The 9,336-nt window shown below is 43.4% G+C and overlaps 1 long non-coding RNA gene across 1 annotated transcript; it reads right to left on the minus strand.

The window, feature by feature from the left end:
* Positions 1–598: 598 nt before the first annotated feature.
* LOC142575983 (uncharacterized) lies at positions 599–7,070 on the minus strand. Its single transcript, XR_012826746.1, has 3 exons — positions 6,931–7,070; positions 5,327–5,393; positions 599–835 (listed from the first exon to the last, which is right to left on the minus strand). It is a non-coding gene; the product is annotated as an uncharacterized LOC142575983 (long non-coding RNA).
* Positions 7,071–9,336: the final 2,266 nt, after the last annotated feature.

A 9,336-nucleotide genomic window follows, 5' to 3' on the forward strand; every position in this document is an offset into this window, starting at 1 on the left:
ATGACACTATTCGATTCGTTATTTGGAAGTTTCGCATGCTCGCGCACCCTTAAATATTTTATTGAAAATTTTTCTTGCCGTGGGCTTGTGACGAAAGTAAGGGGGATCACTAGACACCATGAAAGTGCTTGACTTTAACTCGCGATAGCGTGTCCTGTGAGTAGCAGATATAATGCCGCCCATTAAAGAGAATTTTACTCACGCATGTTTCGATTTCCTTTATTTTTCCTGCCTTTGCTTTATCTCTCCTCTATTCTTTCCATCGTTCATTGCTCCTTAGCTTTCCCCTAGGGAAGCGTGGCAAACCAACATCTCTCCGGTTATCCTTGCTACCTTTCCCACACCATTTCTCTTTCACTCTCGGGTGGACGTCAACAAAGATAGGCTCTCCAATGTAGCCTCACGCCCTGCGTGGACAGTTTTGTTTTCAGAATAATGATTTCCAAAAGGTAGCGGCCTGTCCGTCTGCACAGTATTGTTTGGATGAAGCCGATAAACAAAGAACGGAGCTCTCCTGTCGTGTTCGATTACGTGTGGAGGATAGCAGTAACGATTGCGGCAAGGCAACATCTCGAAAGCATATGCATGCACAGTAGGCTTGTACAGATGAGCGCCTTCGCTACATCACAATCCCAGCTTTATTTAAATCAAAAGCCTGCGGCGGAGATAACAACGCATCTTCCGTGGTGTTTGGCGTCTATGCTTCCAGAAGGGTTTGATTCGTAGCATAGTCCTCGTAATAACTCATATCAAAGCACTCGCCGTTAGATTGGTTATCCGTGAAGAAACATGTGCAACCTTCTGGAGAACATGTGAAATTGTTGAAGTCGCCACACTGAAAAAGAGGTCGACAATAAATGATTTTAGATAAATGCACCCGAGTAACCATTGCTGCAACGTTCCGTGTTTGTTAGTAGCTCTCGTTCACTTGCAACATAATGACAAACCTACGGCTCTCCAATATACCTTGGCCTTTGTTTTGTTTCGAGGAAGGCTTTAGCTGCTGCGAAAGTGGTGAATGATGAGAGCTTGTTGTTTTTTGAATTGTAGTTACCTGAGAAGGCACAGCAGAATTCACGTTATGCAAAAGACTGCACGGTGCAGGAAACCTACGCTATGGTGGAAATGTTGGTACTGACGATCTGCTGCGTTGTCGTTTTTCTTTACACAAGGGGCCGTACAGACCCAGTTTCACGGCCATAACATAACGCTCAGAGAGCATAGTGAATATGTAGAATTAATCTGTGAACGCTAATGAGGAAAACATGAAAATGTGTTAAACTATACTTTATTTTACCCTAAAAGAATAATCTATGTTTTCAAATAAAATGATGAGACAAATGCTGGCACATTCTGGCAAAGACTGGTGGAAGCACCTAAATTTTAGGTTTCCACGTTTTCTGATTAACTTAAAATTGGAGAGTGGTGCAATATACAATTTTACATTACTAACCTACTACTTTACACGCAGTTTAGTATTTATATTCTGGCTGATTCAAATTACTAGACGCTTATCGGAAATTACAAAGGAAATATATGCTACTGTGATGTTTAAATTTTACATTCGCATTATTATCAATCCCATGCGCAGTGTACCAAGTTTTTTCGCATTTATGTAATATTTCTCTAGAAGTAACAGGATGGAGAAACTACGTGTGAGAAAAAAAGGAGTCAGCCTGCACCATTAAAATATTGCGAGCAGATAAAGACACAATGGCAAATTCAAAGGCTAACAGCATCCACGAAGAGTGTGCCACAACGCAACCTGTAGACATCAATGGTCCGCTCCCTCAGGCGCCGCCATATTTGATCGCGAGGCGACGCTTTGATTGCTTGCGTCAGTCGGCCTCCGCTGCGTATGTTTACGACAGCAGAGCATGGCGTCGCCTCGGCGCAGAAAGCCGCAGTTTCTGTAGATATTGTGGGCAATGAGTGGGTGGAGGATACGAAACGTTGGCTGAAAGCTTCACAGGACTCGTAAACGTCGCATATTCATGCTTCGGAGCTCCTTATGCCTTATCAAAATGCTGCAAGCACTTTGGTACGGTGTACGTACTAGAAGGCTGCAGGTGGGGTGACTATAGGACTGCAGGGGTATAAATTGCTTTTCAAGACGAAGTGGGTCATATGTTCAGCCGCTGTAAGGAATCCGCATCACTGGGTTCTCTCTCTCCCTCTTCTGTTCATGACTCATGATTTCGAAGCCATATGCTGTCTTGTTTTTGGTTCAGCAAATTTTTTTTCTGCCGTGTCTGCGTGAAAACATTTATTGTAATGAGGTTCGGAGGCTCGACATCTTAAGCCAAGGCGGGCCGCTCCCACGTTGCCACTGTCAGAACAAGCCTTCCAGCGACATCATGGACCCTGTGGACAGCCCTTAGTTGGTCCTGAAACAATGGGCTTTGAATCCTTTTCTCCCACTGTGTCCATTCTTCAACGAGGTTGGAGAGAGTCGCGGGACACCCCGCCAGCATATGTCTGATTCCAATGATGCCATTACATTCGTTGCAGTCCATGTTAATCTCCCTTTCTGGATATATTTTATTAATGGTATACCGTGTGGGGTAAGTACCTGTTTGCAATAAGCGCAGTGAGACTGCCTGAGCCCTGTTCAGTTTTGAATGTGGCAATGGGAATTGGCTGCGTCCTAAATAGTAGTGTTTGGTAATGTCATTGTATGTTATTAAATGATCTGTAGATTCCCTGGCTTGATGGTGAACGGCTCGGTTGTGACTGTCACGGTTAGCAAGTCCTCGTGCCAAGTCATGAGCAACCTCATTGAGGTTTACCCGAGTCTCTTCCACTTTCCCCATATGCGCAGGAAATCATCGGATTTCAGTTTTCATAAACTCAATGTTTTCAAAAAAATTAGCTGCCAATGCATTATTTAAGCTCAGCCTAATAACTCGCGAATGAGCCAGTCGCAGTGGATCGGTGCATGCGGCGCTCCGCACCGCAAAATTGTAAGGGTCGCCGAATATTCGAAACTTTCGAATAATTTCGAACCGAATAGAGTCCTATTCAATTCGGTCTTCGAATCGAATAAACACTATTCACAAATGCGTATATTTTCCTCATGTTTTTGCACTGTTTCAAAACGTCAACCATGCCAAAACAAACGCAAGATTAAAGCAAACGTAAACGTAAATTCTTACCCTCGCGGGCGTCGTACCGACATCAAACATGATAACTGGCTGAGTGGAGCAGCCTACGCCAATTAGGTAGCTATACTTTAGAGGCTGTACAGCGATCAGTCACGCTGTCCGAAGAGCGTTGTGCAGGTGAGGAAACTTCTTGCTTACTGCTACTCCCTCGGTGCTTCAATAAACAACGCTACATTATGCACTTTGTATTGACAGGAACTTGCTAATCTTAAGTATACTGGGATGTGAACATCGTTTTATAATTATCGTGTTAACGGCTATTCCGTAGTCGACAGCTATCCGACAACTTTTGGATATTCGATTCGATTCGCTTCTGGCACTGTTCAATGCGTTTGCAACTTGGTCACAAAAATCAGTATTCGAGCTCCTCTGAAGAAATGCATACTTTAAACTTTTTTGCGGAAGCTTACACGAAAGAATTAATACCGTTCATCTCTCTTTACGTTGTTTCATGAAATACTCCGCTTCGCACACTCTTACCGAAAATACTTAGACCGCTCAAGGGTAAACATACTCGTTGAAGAACACACTCATTTCAGTTACATAGTATGAGTCTCAGTTGTGTTTTCGTGAATAGTCAGGGCGTTCGTGGAGACCATGAAAGTAACTTTTTGGAAGGCCCAAGCGAGTGTGCATTAAGCTAGCGGTGCTACCAGAGCGTCGCATGTTTAGTTTGTTCCAACTTTTTCTCTGGTCGAAAATATTCTGAAAATCATTCCTGTTCAGCATAACTTTGATTTGCGTTAGAAGTTATTTCGACATATTTTACTATGTTGTGACGCAAGGAAACAAGGACGAAGAAGACCTAAGTGGACGGAAGCAACAGTAATTCATAGTCAGGAAAACGTCCCCATAACGGATGGTACCGAAGTTCTTAGTTACACATGCTGGCGCTGGCGACATAAGCAAGGCGCCGGCAGCTTTGAAACGGGTGAGAAGACCTCTGCTTGAAAAGACGATATTTGAGAAATGGGTAACTTAGAGCCCCCGTTGTGAAATGCGCATACCGCGCACGACTGGAAGATGTTCACAGCATCGTATGCTGTCTGCATAATATGCTTTCTTATCGAGGCCGATGGCTGCTTGATGGCCTCTTTAAAAACGTTTTTCATAAGGCAAATACATATGTAAGCTGATGAAGCACAGTTCACATTGTTGCCGCTCTTACAACCCAGCCAACCTCACTTAGCGTGGAAGCTTGGGCTTGTACGTGATTCCTTCGAAAAAGGACACAGCTGAAAAGGTTATCACTGTGTGCGAGTCGCTCTCTCGTGTCCTTGTCTTTATTTTGCGCTGTGACCTTTTTCCACCTGACTTCATTAGGAAATTGGTGCCAGATAAGAGATTAAAGCGTAGAAAAGGGGCACATATGTATATGTATATATAAGTAAGTACATGGATAATTCTATGAATACTGGCTGCCACAGGCCACCTTATTTTTAAAGTTTTGAAAACGTAACATTTACTTCAGCAATACCTCGTTCCCGTCACCAACCTTAAAAATTATTAGCCCACAATAAATATAACACGAACAGTTGCTTGATTATTGTATTCAACTCTTATGCACCTACGCTAGCTATCAGAGCAATGCAGAATACTATGCATCTGTAAATTCACCCACCTACAAGTGTCTTCTTAGTGTCACTGCTCAGTTCGGACTACCTTAGGAAAATATCTTATTTCACATGCGCTCACGCCACCAGCAATCATTGGTCTGTGCCGCGTAGGTAATTACACGGTACCTTTGTTCTGTAGATAATACATTTATTTATATTTATGTCGAAACACAGATAATGTCCGACTGTACAAATTGGCACTTAGCTGAATATAGGCGTGTAACCGCTAAGGACGATCTCTGTACGTGTCAATGTACTACAAAGCAGTATTTTCGTTTCTCATCAATTGTACTGTGTCATTGTGGCAGACTTTCCCAATCCCTTGGTCGCTCAATAACCCACCCCGAGAAAGTCATGATTTTGTTGAGTTCACCTTGTCAAACTGTGATAACCTTTACTTATTTAATACTAATTATAAAGCTTACACTTGAAATATTATTCTGCTAGTGATGCACGAATAGCCGGCAATACATGAGCATATCATGCTTCGCATCACTGTGACCTATCTGACCGCAACGTAGTTTTTGCAAATGCCGTGCCACTTACCGGTTCTTTTGTACACTGCAGCTCCCGAGCCTCAGGCGCACTTCCCGAGTCACCGAAGCACACAATCCTAAGCAAAAAATAAAAGATATTGCCGTCGTTAGAATGTAACAGTGTAACGCTCTTATGCGATGAAGCAAATGCCATCTGACGCGCATATACTACGAGCTGAACCTGGGCTCCTTGTTCTGCTAAGACATGAGAAAGCGAAACAAGGGCCGTTTTCACTGCATCTATTTGAAGTCGTGCTACGTATAACGGTGCCTAGCATGTGCTGAGCAGCAATCGAGAGTAGGCGGGCAGAGACCAGCATCCCTCTTCTGCTCATTACCGAAAGTAGCTGCACCATGCCTGCTCAGTCTCCAGCAGCATGTTTGTGCCTGTGCTCTCGCATAAAGGCTAGTGCATGCTTGTAATGTATATGTCGCGAGAACGTTTTCGTATTTAATTTGGAACCTCATGTTGTTACGACCGCTTACGCCGCTGACTACACTACCTTACGCGAACCTTGTCCGCCAGTCCTGTCAGCGACACAGTGTATATTTACTGCTGCACGTCCGATGCCGTCACCCTAATGCTCCTCGGGAGCTTAACCTGAAACCGCGAAGGCTAAGTAAACCCGCATATACCACAGTTGTCATCTGGCTAACGTATATAAACAATCTTATGCCTGGTAACAATATTTTCGTACCAATTATAATGATAATACTCCTACTACTAATAATAATAATAGTAGTAGGAATAATAATAATGATCAAAATGCACCTTGGAACAATATTTTAAAAAGGTAAATCAAGCTCTATCACAAATAAACAGCACTTTGATCTCACAGGTGCCTGATCTTTTCACAATAGAAAGGTGTTCGGGCCCCTCTGTTATGACACATCCTCGAGGTGCCTATTAACTTATCCGCACCATAAAAAACAAGTGGACGGATCTTTTGTCTAGGCATGCCATTTCTAACAAGGTTTTTCGCAGTGAGGGTTAGGTTTTCAAGAAATGTTTTCGCTGAACATACTTCAATCCATATGTTTATTTTAATCTAAGAAAGTGGTCGTGTTTCTTGCTGTTCTCTTCACAATTGCAGGACGCACACTTCTTTTTATTTAGAGAAAGCACCGTACTTTTTTAGTATTTTGCACAGATCACCACCTTTCAAGGCATAAGGCTTCCTTTCGCGCTTTGCTTGTCGCAGTGGAGTTTAGATATTTTTTATTTCGCGAAAAAGAATAACTTCCCTTTTTCAACACGCCTATATTCAAACACATTATTGGGACGCCCACTCAGCTTTCGAAGGGTTTTCTGTGCACAGACGGAAAGCTTGTACGAAATCAAACGTGGCACGAAAGGAGATACCTTGTTATCTTCACATGTATTTGTAACTGCACAATAGCGCACATGCACCTACGTAGGCCCGGGTGCGGCACTGTATACATTCAAGGCGCCCTAACAGTGCAACGTGTACACAAACGTCGTAGGCATAGCTCGCAAGGAGGTTCGCTCCCCTGATACAACAATCCGAAAGACGAAACGCAGCAAGACGGTAAATGTTTGCCCAGAGCGTAAGGCACCGGTGCAATATTTTCCTGGAGTGGAATGCTACTTACAGTGTGTGAAGTATCACAGCGACAATAATTGCCGATCGCAAAGCCTTGTAGGAATTCATTCTTCAATTGAATGCGGTGTCCTCGGTGAGAGCTATGCTGGCAACGAGCAACGGCGACCATTTTATACCCTTGAAGAGCAGCATAGTTCCAGATGTTAACCGCGTGACGCTTCCGCTGGTCTTTTGCTGTTAGGGTCGAAGGCATTCAAAATGTGAATGCGCGCCGAGATACCTACAGAATAATGAAACATAGAAAAAGATATATATATATATATATATATATATATATATATATATATATATATATATATATATATATATATATATATATATATATAAGGCTATTTTTTCAGATATACCAATAAATGTGCGTCAGCCAGAACGCGCACAAATGTTTTAATAAGCAAATGACGTCTCTACCGAGTTAAACGGACCTTATCTAAAGACAAGTACGTATATCAAGCGTCGCAAGAAAATGATGACGGGTTCCTGAAAAGCAGCAAAAGAAAAGAAAAAAACTTTCCATTTCCATTCGTTGCCGCGTTCCACGCATTCAAAATACACAGATCTGAAAAAAATTGATCGACGATTAAAATACTCCGCCATGCAAAATTTGAATGCATCTCTATATGTTTTTATTTGGCGGTATATTTACTTGTGCGGACAATCTATCTCGTGCAGCACGTTGCCAACGGAGCGACGTGTGGCGCAACTGCCAGGCTAAGAGGGACATAGGTAGAGGCGGTGCGTGTGTGACGTGTGGGTGCGATGCATAGCAGCCGCCCCAGGCAGGCCTGCACTCGTGCAGCGCTTTGCTTCCGTGCAGACGACGCGCGCTACTCTGGCGCCATCTCGTAGCCATCATCGCCACAAAGCCCTTGTTGCGGGCCACTAAGCTTTTCTTACGCTTCACCAGACCCTCCTCCTCCATTATCCTCCTCGCACTCTATGCGCTATCGCCATCTTTCATCCATGCACCGCGTTCGCTCTTTCACCCTTCGCTGTGCTCTTTCCATGGTAGAGTGTATAAGCGCGACTGGACGAGGACGAAGAAAGAAACAGATACACAGACACTAATACACTTATACTTATACTTATACTTATACACTTATATATACTTATACACTTATGCTTATACTTATACTTAGACACTTATACAGACATATACACAGGCGCTTATACACTCTACCATGGATTCTAACCAACTAGCCCGCCAGCGTGTTTTAACCATGTGCTCTTTCACTCGGTTAGTTGGGACAACGCCGACACTGAGGCTCGCAGGAGGAAAGCACACCTGGTAGATGCACTCTAAAACGTTTTTCGATCGACAGCTTGATGGACGCTTGAACCCTTAGAGACAATCGCTAGCAGTGCGACTGAGACTACGAGCAGCAGGATAATATTATTTTATTTAGTAGTATTTTCAAAGCCCAAGTAACTTACAGAAGCGAGTTTTTATTACAAACGGTAGTGTGCGGAAAATAACAGTTTACCAAAATCAAGATTAACTTACAAAGTATCGCGACTTTTATACTAACAAAACACTTGGGAAAGCCTACCTGAATATGTACAAATGCAAACACATTACTAAAAAAACTGAAATGACACCGTCCTTTCGCAATTCCTAATTTTGTGGATGCTTCAGGAGAATACAAAATTAGTCTGTCCCTACAAGTACATCCAATATTCGCAGGAGTACCTGATATATTTTTAAAGAAGGGAATTGCGCTAAAAAAGACACGGACGAGTAAGGACATGGACGGGCGCAAACTCGCGACTGATTTTATTCAGAAAGCACATACATATATATACCTAAATTTTCATTCAATCATTGCCTAAGCGCACATGCCAAGAACGTTTTCTCTTTCTTATACAGATTGATACTAGAATCGCTTACGCATTTATCACCTGACTTATCAATGTAGAAAGCCTCTGCGAGTTCACGTGCTACCTGGTTACGACTGCGCCTTAAGATTTTGGTTCTAGCCAGCAAAGGCTGGCATGCTTTATCAGGCGTAGCCAAAGGGCACGCGCAGCAATGTAAGGGCAAATTTGACCCTTTTTCGTTAACCATAGAAAGCTTATGTTCCCTTAGTCGTTCATTTATACAACGGCCCGTCTGGCCAATGTAAACTTTTCCACATGTCAGGAGAATTTCATACACAGCCCCGACCGAACACCTGACAAACTGGGTGGCGTGACGTTTCATGCAGTCTCGCACGCACTCCTCGCCGGAGACAATCCGGGGGCACAAAGAGGCCAACTTGCGCGGGGCAGAAAATACCACCGGGACACCGTAGCGATTGGCTACATTCTTTAGGTTGTGCGAGACCCTATGAATATAGGGGAGAACCGCCGGTCTGGTCTTAGGTTGACCGCCACCCTCTTGAGGTGTTCTAGGTTTCAA

Source organism: Dermacentor variabilis, chromosome 3, assembly GCF_050947875.1.
Source record: "Dermacentor variabilis isolate Ectoservices chromosome 3, ASM5094787v1, whole genome shotgun sequence".
Lineage (NCBI taxonomy): Eukaryota > Metazoa > Arthropoda > Arachnida > Ixodida > Ixodidae > Dermacentor > Dermacentor variabilis.